At 42.4% G+C, this 10,214-nt stretch overlaps 1 non-coding gene across 1 annotated transcript; it reads left to right on the top strand.

Annotated features, from left to right (window-relative positions):
* Nucleotides 1–801: 801 nt before the first annotated feature.
* Nucleotides 802–874, top strand: TRNAT-UGU (transfer RNA threonine (anticodon UGU)). Its single transcript has one exon. It is a non-coding gene; the product is annotated as a tRNA-Thr (tRNA).
* Nucleotides 875–10,214: the final 9,340 nt, after the last annotated feature.

Below are 10,214 nucleotides of genomic sequence, written 5' to 3'. Positions count from 1 at the left end.
CACCATAGCCTTTCTACAGTCTCAGCAGAAAACACACTGGACCCAGCCTTCAGGGATTGGGCTCTGCCATTTGACAAGGTATGCCCTTGACTTTCAAGTCACTTGATAGTTGTTCTTGCTTGATTTCCTCATCTGTGAAACGGGGATAAGTATAGCACCTCAACGAGCTGTGTGAGCATCGAGACACGTGTAAGGAATCTGGTGCAGTAAACATGGGTGCTCCCCACACATAAAGATGTTTTGTAGACTGCCTGCTGTTATCCAAAGATTGAATGTGACCTCCCTCTTTCTAGGCAATTAAGTTGCTTTTGTACAAAAATCATATTTAATGTGAAGATATTTGTAGCATGAGAGAATTCCTACAGTTCTTGGATTTCTGTATGAGTGTGGAGGGAGGTGTTGAGGTAAATATTTCCTCTGGAGATTAGAAAACAGTGAGTCAGGAATTTGAACAAGTTGATATTGATTTCAGGCAATATTTTCTTCTGTTGTAGGAAGCCAACATGGAAGAAAGAAGCCAAATATTTATTAAGTGCTCGGCCATGTTCTAGGTCCTTTGGGAGAAGAGGCGGGGTCCAGAGATGAGCCACACTGTTGATTTTCTCAAGGAGCCTGCTGTCTACCATCTACTATGCTGCCTAGATGGGATGGGTTTCTGCTGGAGGCAGAGGCTGCTCTCACAGCAAAATCTGGTGTGTGTGTGTGTGTGTGTGTGTGTGTGTGTGTATGAGAGAGAGAGAGAGAAAAGGATACAGAGAATTATTTTCAGGTTAATCATGTTAATCAAAAGGTCTTGGGGTAGGCTCCATAGCTCAGTGGTTAGAGCACTGGTCTTGTAAACCAGGGATTGTGAGTTCAATCCTCACTGGGGCCTCTTGCTGACTTCTGCTTTGAGGTGCCTGGGTTCAGTCAAACATCCAACTTCAGCTCAGGTCATGATCTTGTGGTTCGTGGGTTCAGCCCTGGATTGAGCTCTGTGCTGACAGCTCAGAGCCTGGAGCCTGCTTCAGATTCTGTGTCTCCCTCTCTCTCTGCCCCTCCCCTGCTTGCGCTCTGTCTCTCTCTATATCTGTCTCTGTCTCTCTCTCAAAAATAAATTAACATTAAAAAATAATTTAAAAAAAGGTCTTGTGGGCGCCTGGGTGTCTCAGTTGGTTAAGCATCTGACTTTTTATTTTGGCTCAGGTCATGAGCTCACAGTTGGTAGGATTGAGCCTCATGATGGGCTCTGTGCTGACAGCGTGGAGCTTGCTTGGGGTTATCTCTCTCTCCTTCTCACTCTACCCCTTCCATGCACATGGTCAATAAACAAACAAACAAACAAACTTAAAATAAAATGTCTTGGATTAAATAATGTTGAAAAACTCTGGCCTAGACAGAAAGATCCATGAAAGAAGAAATGAATCAGGGAGTTGGTGAGCAATCACAACTAGCTTTTATATAGACAATGTGTGGGTAACCAAATATTCATCGGGGGGCTCCTGGATATAGACCAGGCTGCCCAAATGCCTTACTGCTTTATGCCTCCTTTTAGTAACTAATATTTCATAACATGTTCTTCACTTTACCAGAAATATAACACAAACCCATCCACAACATGATTTTCAAAACAAATCAATGTGATGCCTCAACATAACCAAGGAACAAGTAAAAGGAACTTAACTTAAGATAAAGTAATATGCATCATATTTTAGCATGTGAATGCTCAGATATGACTACAGGAGAGAGATCGTGAACGGATCACATGATATGTACCCCCAAACTCCTTGTGGACACATCTGGGGCCTCGGTGCTGGCTGTTGCTGGGTACCTGTGTTCCTCTGCGTGGCTTTTCTCTCCATGCCTTATCTCACCATTTTGTGGTTTAGCCAACCTTACACATGGCAGCTGGCTTCCAAGATGGTGAAACAGAAGCATCAAGACTTTCAAACTCTAGGCTTTGCAGTCACACAGCATCACTTCTGCTGTGTTCTTTCCATCAAAGCAAGGCACAGGGCCAGCCCAAACTATTCAAGGAGTGGGTGGGTGGGAAATAGACTCCTTCTTTACAGGAGGAGTGGAAAAGTCATGTTGCAAATGGGCATGTGGGATAAAAGATTATTGTTGCCATTTGTGGAAACAGCCTACCTCAGAAGAAGAGCCCTGAGAAGTAAAAATAAAAAGAATCTATTTATTGAATTCTTCCTATATGCCTGGCCCTGTGCTAAGGCTTTATGTGTACATGCTAAGTACATCTTCGAGCAACTCCACAAGGTAGACATTATTATCTCTACTTTACAGATAAAAGAACTGACATTCAGAGAGGTAAAGCAACTATGGTCTCACAGTCAATAAGGATCTGAGATGGGGTTCAGACCCATCTCGGTCTGACTCCAAAACCAGTGGTCTTGTCTGTGCTTCATGCAGCAGCTACTTAGAGAAGAGAGAAGTATGCCTTCTGAAGACAGTCATGGGGTTCGCTTGAATATTTGTATTTGGATGGATCCAGGGACTGGGTACAAAAGATGTTTGATCCCCTGATAGTTAGCAGAGGACCACAGCTGTTCACTTGAAGCTTTTTAGTTGATGGGGATGGGAGATAAGTCAAGCGTTGGCCCGTGCACTCATTCCCACATAGTGGGTTAAAAAGGCGTTGTAATGTTGCAAGCCTGTGTGTTTCAGTGACTGTAAGGTGTTGAGATACGCACCTGTACAAAAAATGTGTGGTTTTGGAGTGCCAGTCGATTGAAAGATGGCCATATCAGTCATGCACAGAAGATGATTCCTAGTAACCTGGAGGACAGTTGCCAGAATGATGGATGAGACACGTGTTTCCTGGCGGGACAGAACTGCTAGGAACTGTTCATGGCGAGGCATAATTTCCATGCACGGATGGAACAATAGAAAGCATCCCTGTTCCTCTTGATCTTTGTTCCTCATCAAGCAAGGTTAATCTTTCCGGGGGTGTAAGACTCAAGTCACAGTTGGTGTTTGTTATTTAACTTGATTCAAAAACCATAGTAGTCTTTTTGTAAACCATATCAGTTTGAGATGATCCTTAACCCAGCAATTCTCACAAGCTTCTGTTTAAGGCATACAGAATCCCCCTAACATCACAGTGTGGAAGCTGATTCTGATTTTTCTTCCACCTGTATTGTGGCCTGGATGTGTGGAAGGTCTTTCTGGAAAAGCTTCGATAGCCCTGTAGCCTAAGAGTTTATTCATCCACTCATTCATTCACTCACTCAGCTGATATTTTCAGAAGCCTCTAGCTACGTTGTTCTAAACACTGGGGATATAGTAATAAACAAAAGGATATGGAGTTACTAGTCTCATGGAACTTATATTCTAGTTGAAGGGATGGGGTCCTGACATTATATACTATTTCAGATAGGGATAGGTGCTCAGAAGAAAAATAAAACCAAAGAAGAGGACACAGAGTGATAGTGCAAAGCTATTTTGGACAGGTTATTTGGGGGAATCGCCTCTACTATACTAACATTGGAGTATAGCTCTCTGTGAAATGGAGGAGGCAGCTAAGAAGATGTCAGGAGGAAGAGATCCCCAGGCATGGAGAGCAGTCAGGACAAATTCCTGGAGGTAGACATGTGCTTGGATGGGTCAGGAACAACCAGAAGGTTCATGTGGCAGGAAGCAGAGTAAGAGAGGAGACACTGGTAGGAGATGAGGTCAGACAGGGAGGGAGCCAGCCTGGAACACCAAGGGACTTTCAGGACCGGGTAATGACTCCCAATTTTATTCTGAGTGATATGAAAATCTGTTGGAGAGTTTTGAACAGAAGAGAGGAATAATTTGACTTATAATTTTAAAGGTTATTCTGCTTCATATATGGGAAACAGAATATAAGGAGGCAAGAACAGAAATAGGGAGGGTGGTTGACTAGTTCAAAGACTGTTGCAACAATAATTCATAAAAGGAATTATGGCAGCTTGGACTCAGGTGGTAATGGAAAGTTGTAAGAAGTGGTATGATTATAGATATTCTTCAAAATTAAGGTCAACAGGGATTTGTTGAAAACAAAGTGTGGGATGGGAGTGAAGAATGACTCCAACTTCAACCTGAAAAACCGCAAGGATGGAGCTGCCATTTATGCAGATGGGAAAGACTATGGGAAGAGCAGTTTGGGAGAAAAAGAGAAGGATCCCAGTTTTAAAAATGTGAAGTTTGAGATGCCTATGAGATATGTAACAGAATATTTTAAATTAGAAGTTGAATGTGGGAGTTTAGAGTTCAGAAGACATGTCCAGGTTAGTGATGAGTATTTGCATAGAATCAGCATATAAATTGAAAACCATGGGATTGGATAAGTTGACGTATCCAAAAAAGTCAGTGTAGAAAAATAAAAACAGATATCCAAGGAACAGGTCTTTGAGCACTCCAACATTTGTAAGTTGGGAAAAAGAGGAGGTGCCAGTAAATGAGCTGAAGAAGGAGTGGCCAGTATGCTAGCAGGAGAACCAAGTGATGTGCTGAAGGCAAGTGAAGGAATATCAAGGAGGAGGAAGTGGTCAGTCATGTCAAATGAAGCTGATAGGTTGAGTCTGGTAAGAACTGAGAATTGTTTGGTTAGGACATGACATTGAGAGCCTCCTGGAGGATGTTTGAGAGAAAATGGAAAGAGAACATGGAGACAACATGGACCACTCTCAGGAAGAGTTTTTCTGTGAAATAAATGGACAACAGCTGGAAGAGGTTGATGGGGGACATTGTATCATATTTGTTTGCCACTGATGATGACCCAGAAGGAGAAATGATCAATGATAGAAGATATGGGGGACATTTGCTGGACAGGTTCCTTGAGTTGGCAAAATGGGATAGGAGCTAGTGGGCGAAAGGATTGGTCGTAGCTGGGAGCCTGCCATTATCATATGGGAGGAGATGTCGTATGTATGGTTCAGGTGCATTCAGTGCCTGATTCATGGGGGAACATGTGGAAGTTATCTTCTGATTGCTCTACTATCTCAATTAAATAAGATGCAAGTCCATTGGTTAAGAATAGGAAGTAGGAAAAGATGAAAGAACTTTGAGCAGAGATAAGAAGGTTAGAAACAGGCAGCCAAGAAGGTGAGAGAAATGTTTGAATAGGGGCATGGGATACATTTCATGAACAGCAGTGCAGACTTCTTAGGAGGTTAAGTACTTGGGAATTCAAAGTGGAACCACCCATGTGCTTGTGTGTTTTCCTCCAGCCATGTTTGCAGCCCCCAAAAAGGTTGAGAATTGGTTTTCAGCATGGACTTTTGTTTGCTTGTTTGTTGGTTTGTGTTTTGTTTTTCCCCATGCAAGAGTCGGGAGGAGAAAAGTTGACAGTCTATGTAGAGGACTGATGACAGTGATAGGCTGTGGAGTTTTATGTGAACAAAAACAAAAGGGTGTGGAGTGAGGAACAATAAATCCAGTGAATTTCACTCTGGTTGGGGTTGAAGGATTGTTGGAATGTGAGCAAAACAGGACAAAGCTGGAGGTAGAGTTGGCAGTAAGTGTGGGATTCTTATAGTCAGTATTTTAGAGGGATAGCAGTAGAGTGTGGTGATCTGGGATCTGACATGTAATAGGGTTGGGAGAGGGGATGAAGGACACAATTTTTGTGTGAAAGGAAGTCAAAGAATTGAGAAACTAGAATGTTGGATGGGTCACCTGTGTTGATATTGAAAGTACCAACCTGAAACTCTCTATATTGCCACTTACTAGGGTGATTCCCTAAACACTCAATTCTTAGGGAAGATTTATTGAATGAAAGGTTGTTCCACAATGACAAACAAGTTGCAGCTAGTTTCTCATGTGCACAGGTAAGGTAGAAATAAATAGATCTATTTCACAGTGAGCCAAAGTGAGGATACTAATCTCTAAAAATAGAGTATAGCAAATTAGCTCTTTGGGGGAATTACTTGGCCAATTCTCTTTCCCTGGACCCTGTGAACACTTAGCTTCCCAGAGCACTAACATAATGAATTCATATACTACCAACAAGCATTCATACCTTTAAAAATGTTTCTGTTTCTATATAATTAGGTCTTAGGAAAGGAGACAAACATAAGCAGAGGGTTTTGTGTACAGAGAAGGTGATGAAAGGGGAAAGAGTCAATCGAATTTGGATTTTTCCTCATCATTATGATGGTCCCTAGAGCTTAGCATTTTTTTCTTTTTGGTTCCAATTAAAAGTGAGAGCTTTGTGGGGCGCCTGGGTGGCTCAGTGGGTTAAGCATCCGACTTCAGCTCAGGTCATGATCTCACAGTTTGTGAGTTCGAGCCTTGTGTCGGGCTTTGTGCTGACAGCTCAGAGCCTGGAGCCTGTTTCGGATTCCGTGTCTCCCTCTCTCTCTGCCCCTCCCCAGCTCACACTCTGTCTCTCTCTCTCTCTCTCTCTCTCTCTCTCTCTCTCAAAAATAAATAAACATTAAAAAAAATTAAAAAAAAAGTGAGAGCTTTGAGGCTGACCTTCCCTTAGAAATAGTGAGTACTGTGAGAACACGTTTCTATATTTATACTGATAAATGGATGGAGTTCCCAACCTTTAGGGGTTGGCTTATTTGGTAGGTGAAAAGTATTTTCCCATGGAAGTAATTTTACATATGGAAGTCAGGTTCCTAGGCACGTCTTTTTAATCATAATGAACACAAAATAAAGAGTATTATTATGTTTTGTCTTAATAAAGAGGGCTGTAACATTTTATGATACAGGGTTAATATAATTGGAGGGAAGATAGCCTCTCTTTTCCTTTGGATCTAGCTTAGCCAATACATAATTGTACCAATATCTCTTTCCTTTTAAGGAAAAATTGGGGTCCAGTGTGAAGTGTTGAAAATGATTCTTGCATTTGGCCAACATCTTAATTTGCCCTAGAAATAGTATCTACTGAGAAATATAGGGGGAGGAATGGGGTAAGTCATTGCCATAGCCTATTTTGGCCTCGAGTTCAAGCATCATCCAATAATCAAGCTCCACCAGTAATAAAGCAGACATTGTATTTTAATTCCTGCCTAGCTCCCGTGTCTACATTCCAACTGGATCAGAATCTTTAGGAGAGAATAAAGTGATGTATTGGTATCCTCAAACCTCAGTGGTATATAACACCAGGCCAAGATGCACTTGGGTGATGCACTTCATGGATGCAAGTGAAGGCCGACTTGTCCACCAACTTCATCAGATGCTTGTCTACCCTCCACTGTTTGAGAGTTTTTCCATGCCGTTGGCCCATGCCCTCCTCTGCTCCTCTTTCAGACCCTTCTCCCACCATGATGGTCATGTCGTTGAAGGGGATATCTGGTGTGATTTAAACAGCTCTCTGGTCAAAGGCTTCCCACCTTGTCACCATTCAGCCTGTCTGCTATGCACTCATCTATTCTTTGTTGGAAGGCTGTGGGGCTCACGGGAAAGACAGCACTTTGGGATAGACAATGTGATTTTAACTTGGGTGTACTATCTACTTGGTTTGGAATCTTGGGGAACTTAATTAGCTGCCTGAGACTTGGTTTCCTCACATGTAAAATCAAAGAGGACAACTAGTGCCCGACTTGAGGCATTGCTGTGTGGATTAAATGTTCTCACCATGTGTATGTAGTGCTGTGTCTGCACAAGTAGGTTTATTAGCAAGGCTATTGGCTCCTTCTTATTAACTTTAAGGGTAGCAGTTACCTCCGGTTTATAAAATGAGACAGCGGAGACTCTGAGTGGGTAGGTAAACTGCAGAGCTGGGATTCACACCCAGGCTGGTCATACTCCCATTACATTACATGTTTAGCCCCCTCTCAGAGGGCCCTTCATGTCACCTGTGAGGATGGAGTAGTAACTGAGGTTGGGCTGGTGTTGTCCATAGAGCACTCCCAGAATGCCCCTGTCGGACAGCAGGAAGGTGCCTGTTAAGATACCGTGGAATGGGTACCCACTCCAGGCTCTTCTCATGAGTAGTCGTGACTTTCGGTGATAAAGTTTTTACAAAGAAATTATGCCACTTTCCTCCCTTCTGAGATACCAGTAGGCCACAAATAGCAATGGCTATTTTCCAAACAACAATTAGAAAAAGCCATACTGTGTGGAATATCCAATCCAAGAATCTCAGCCTGATTAGAAATGACTGTAAAAACTAAAAAGCAGTATAATAGTTAAAAAAAAAAAAAAAGCGAGAGATGTGTAAGACACAACTTTGCCTTTTAACAATTGGAAATGAAATAGAACTTATAAAGACAAAGATAAAGATGTGGTTCCTTGTGTGGAGGGAAAACAACCAATCTCCTGAGGCTCATTGATCTGAGTACGAGAAACTGTCATCACACACCTGGCATGGCCCCTTCAATCGCCGACAAAACATACAGGGGGAATTACTAAGGCTTCGGAAGGTTCTGGGCCACAAGTAACTTCCGGATGAGAAAGTTGGTATTGGAAATATTTTTCTGTGTAAAAGTTCAAAAAGTTGACCAAATCTCTCCCTCAAAGGATTAAGTTGTCTTCCAAGAATTTGTTGTACTTACCGTAGAGACAGGTGGGGTGACAAAGTAATGGAACAAGAGAATGAAAATGGCTGAAGGAGAGCATCAGATGGAGAGATGCACAAAAGGAGGAAAGAGATCTATGCCAAAGGCGACATAGATGTTATCTATTACAAGGAAAAAGAAAACAGCATGGTCTGGGGTGGCTTCCGGCCAACTCTAAGAACTTTATTGGCTTTTTTTCATCAGAAACTCTGGGGAAAGACGTCATCATTTTTCAATTGGAATTTGATTCCTTGGTAGCTGTGCAGGTGGGAAATAACTCTGGATTGCTGTACCGGTCTTCCGTGTTCCAGGTACACTCATGCCTCACTCCTGTATTGCAGCCATCTGTTGGTAATAAATCTCTGTGTGGTTGCCATCTGTGGGCGGGGACAGAGAGTGACATGCTTCTTTATTCAGGGAACTTTGTGTATAGTTTTAGTTCTTTTTTTTTAAATTTTTTTTCATGTTTATTTATTTTTGAGAGAGAGACAGGATGAGCAGGCGAGGGGCAGAGAGAGAGAGAGAGGGAGACACAGAATCTGAAGCAGGCTCCAGGCTCCGTGCTGTCAGCACAGAGCCCAACGTGGGGCACGAACTCATGAACGATGAGATCATGACCTGAGCCGAAGTCAGACGCTTAACTGACTGAGCCACCCAGGCGCCCCAACATATAGTTTTAGTTCTAAGAAGGACCCTGGCACTAAGGATGTGGCTTCACTCTCAGATTTTTAGACAGGGATTTTTAGACAAAACCTCATTGGAGTTGGAAGCTTCTACCTCCACAAACAAGCCTGTATGAGCTTGGGCAAGCATGTGATAGCTTTGTGTCTCAGTTTGCTCATCCATAAAAAGAAGGATAATGCCCTTATAGAGTTTTGTAAAGGGCGAATGCATTTATATATGTAAAAGGCACATGGCGTCTGGCACATAGTAAGTTGAATCAGTCAGCGTTCATTCAGAAATTTGGGGCACCTGGGTGGCTCAGGCGGTTAAGCATCTGGCTCTTGATTTTGGCTCAGGTCATGAGCTCACAGTTCGTGAGATCAAGCCCTGTGTCAGGCTCTGCGCTAACAAAATACATCATTTTGTATTCTCAAGATGATCAGATACCATTCTAGAAAACTGACAATTTGGACTCATCTAGTCATCCATCCATCCGTCCGTCCATCTATTCATTTTTTAAAAACTGTTTTAAATGTTTATTTTTTCTCTCACTTTAAAAATACATAAATAAACTAAAAAGAAGAAGAAGAAAGCGGAAATTCCGACATTTCAACAGAACAGAATTTAATGTAGGGGATTGATTAAACAGGGATTGGAGGACCAAACAGGAAAAAAACAAAACAAATGAACAAAGGCCAAAAATCCCGACTGAGGCAGCACAAACATAGTAACCTGGGAATGAAGTTGGGGTTATGGGACCGCGGAAGCTGGGAGGAGGAGCTTGGGATCCAGGCCTCCAGAAGGGGATATGAAACATGAAACACCTTGTGTTTCTGGGGAAGCATGGGGAGACCAATCTTGAGAGAGTGGGGGAAAAAAAACCAAACAAACCGGAAATCTAAAAGCAAATCGAAAGCAACAGAAAAATAATTCCTAGGGTGTTCAGTGTAGCACCATAACCAGGTGGTGAAGAGCCTAGTCTTAGATCCTGGACGTTGCCATTACTGGCTCTGTCACCAAGGTCCTTAAACTTTTTTGTGCCCTTTTTTTTTTTTTTAATTTCCAATGGACTAGTAGTAC

The sequence above is a fragment of the Neofelis nebulosa genome, chromosome 3, assembly GCF_028018385.1.
Source record: "Neofelis nebulosa isolate mNeoNeb1 chromosome 3, mNeoNeb1.pri, whole genome shotgun sequence".
Lineage (NCBI taxonomy): Eukaryota > Metazoa > Chordata > Mammalia > Carnivora > Felidae > Neofelis > Neofelis nebulosa.
This window is presented reverse-complemented; position numbering and strand designations above follow the sequence as displayed.